Genomic DNA, 2,672 nt, shown 5'->3' with positions numbered 1-2,672 from the left:
GTGGAGCTTAGCTCCGGGAGAGAAAAATTAATACTCCCGTCAGGCACAGCCTCATATGAGGACCCATAGACGAACGGCAACATTTCTGAGTCTCTGTCTATCATTCCCAGTTCAGAACTTTTACCATCGATCCCTCTCCCACTGTCCTCGATGCCTTACTTAACTTGCTCCTTCCAGATCCCTGCCTTTCTGGACTTAAAGGAGGTTTGCTCTCCACCAGACCTAAATACCTGTCCTGACTTGGTGCACTGGGAGCAGGAAGGATGCGTTACACATGCTGCCCAGACTTCTGCTGCGAAGGCATCTTTTTAGGGTGAATGTAATCTGGGAAACAAAATTTCTCCTGCAGGTTAAAAATCACCAAACACTTATTTTCTCTGTGTTGTTATCAGTTTTCCTCCTTGGCTGTCAGCTTGGATTTTCCTTTTTAATCATTTGAAGCCCAGGTATATGCAGGCTATACTAATAAGAAGTCAGGACGAGTGGGACAATGAAGGAAGCAACGCAAAGCAAGAGATCTGCATAGCCCACGTGTTGTTTTTCTGGCCACTAAATACTAGAGAGTTGTCTGTATAAGAAAATCAATGATTCTTTCCTTTTTTAAAATACAGTTGCAGCTTTTTTAGATGACCAATGTTGCAAGATTTTTGTTCACATCTGTTAAAGGAGCGTTTCTGGAACTTCTCCCTCCTTACTGAAAAGACTCATATGGGTCGGGCATGGTGGCTCATGCCTGTAATCCCAGCACTTTGAGAGGCAGAGGTGGGCAGATTGCTTGAGTCCAGGAGTTCAAGACCAGCCTGGACAACATGGTGAAACTCCATCTTTACCAAAAAGATATAAAAATTAGCTGGGCGTAGTGGCATGCACTTGAAGTCCCAGTTACTTAGGAGGCTGAGATGGGTGGATCCAGGAGGTAGAGGTTGCAGTGAGCCATGACCATGCCACTGCACTCCAGCCTTGGCGCCAGAGTGAGACTCTGTCTCAAAAAACAAACAAACAAACAAACAAAAAGGACTCACATGGTGTTGCCTGATGATGTGAAACCCCTTGCAAGGTCAGGCACCTGAGGCACTCAAGGGACATTTGTCGAATGAACTGATGAAATGAATTTAGGTCTTGGATGTCTGTTATGAGGGCCATGGAGTTTTGCTCTTGTTGCCCAGTCTGGAGTGCAATGGCACAATCTTGGCTCACTGCAACCTCCTCCTCCCGGGTTCAGGCGATTATCCTGCCTCAGCCTCCCAAGTAGCTGGGATTACAGGCATGCGCCACTGTGCCTGGCCTGAGGGCCACTCTTTATATCCTCAGGTTTTATGGTCCCCATATAGTTAATTACTTGAATTATTAATAGTTTTTAGAGACTCAAAAATCTTTGTAGTGTGCACTTTACCTTTATGTTTCTAGATTGAACAAATAAAATACATACAAATAAAGCAGCTCTGTTTCTTGGTTGAAAAGAAGCAGCTTTCAAGTTCAGGTCTCTCTGTCAAGGCCACATTATGCTGAAAAACAACTCTAGTACAGAAACCATAAAACGTTATCATGCTTTCTGGACCTATTGCATTTTTTCTGATAAGAGGAAAGAGATAAAACCCAGACATTTCCAGCAACTTCTTGCATATGAAACTCCTTAAAGAGCACCTTATCTGTGAGCCCAAAGACAGTGTAACATACTTTGTGTTACCCCCGGATCCTGGGTGTCATGTGCCTCTCCTGAACTCACCTGCTCCTCCTTGACAAGGCATAACTCGGGAGTCTTGGGCTCTATAAGAGTTCCAAGAGCTGGGCATGGCCCCACATACCTGCCCAGGTTTATAGAGCAGGACCGTGGAGAAACCATTCCTTTCTGACCCCTTGGGTGGAATAACCTAACTTCCAGGAAGTTAATCACATTGTATTGGGTGCTGTGGAGGAACATGAAAGAAATAAAAGGCAATGTTCTGCTCTCAGTGAGTTCCGGAGAGCTCATGGCCACAACAGTCTGAGAGAGTGACCTTGGTATAGGGCAGATGGAGCCCAGGGGGACTGAATCCCTTTTGGTGTCTTGCTCTGCACATCTGCAGATATTGGCTCTGCTGTTCACAGCTCTGCACCCATATCACTTTCTTATCCCTACCATTTAGCATGGACTTTACTTTCTGCTTAGCTAAGACTTATCTTAGCCAGTTATGTATGTTGGATGTCTTCCAATTGCTCCCCTACCCCGTCTCCACCCTTTTCCACCCTGCTGTGTGTCCCAGGAGGCTGAGCTGTCTTAAAGGGCTCCCCTGGCCTCTGGCCTCCTAATGGCTTCAGCCCATGTGGAAGCCTGACAGGAGATGCTCATTATCCAGCTCCTTCCCATGCAGTTGCTGATGACTTTGGTGACCAGATAGCCTTTCCCACACTCCTCTCTTTGGGTTCTGGAATTCTGGAAACCCCACTTGGAGGCCGTTGGGCCTAGGATGGATAATGGCCCTCGCTGGTGCATGAGACCCAGGTTATTTCTCCATCCCTTGTGGTTTACTTGCCTACATTGATTGATTGATTGGTTGATTAAGATGGTCTTGCTTTGTTGCCCAGGCTGGAGTGCAGTGGTGCAGTCATAGGCCACTGCAGCCTCAACCTCCTGGGCTCAAGTGATCCTCCCACCTCAGCCTTTGGAGTAACTGGGAACATAGGTGTGCCAC

Source organism: Pan paniscus, chromosome 8 (genome assembly GCF_029289425.2).
Source record: "Pan paniscus chromosome 8, NHGRI_mPanPan1-v2.0_pri, whole genome shotgun sequence".
Lineage (NCBI taxonomy): Eukaryota > Metazoa > Chordata > Mammalia > Primates > Hominidae > Pan > Pan paniscus.
Note: the sequence above shows the minus strand (reverse complement) of the source record.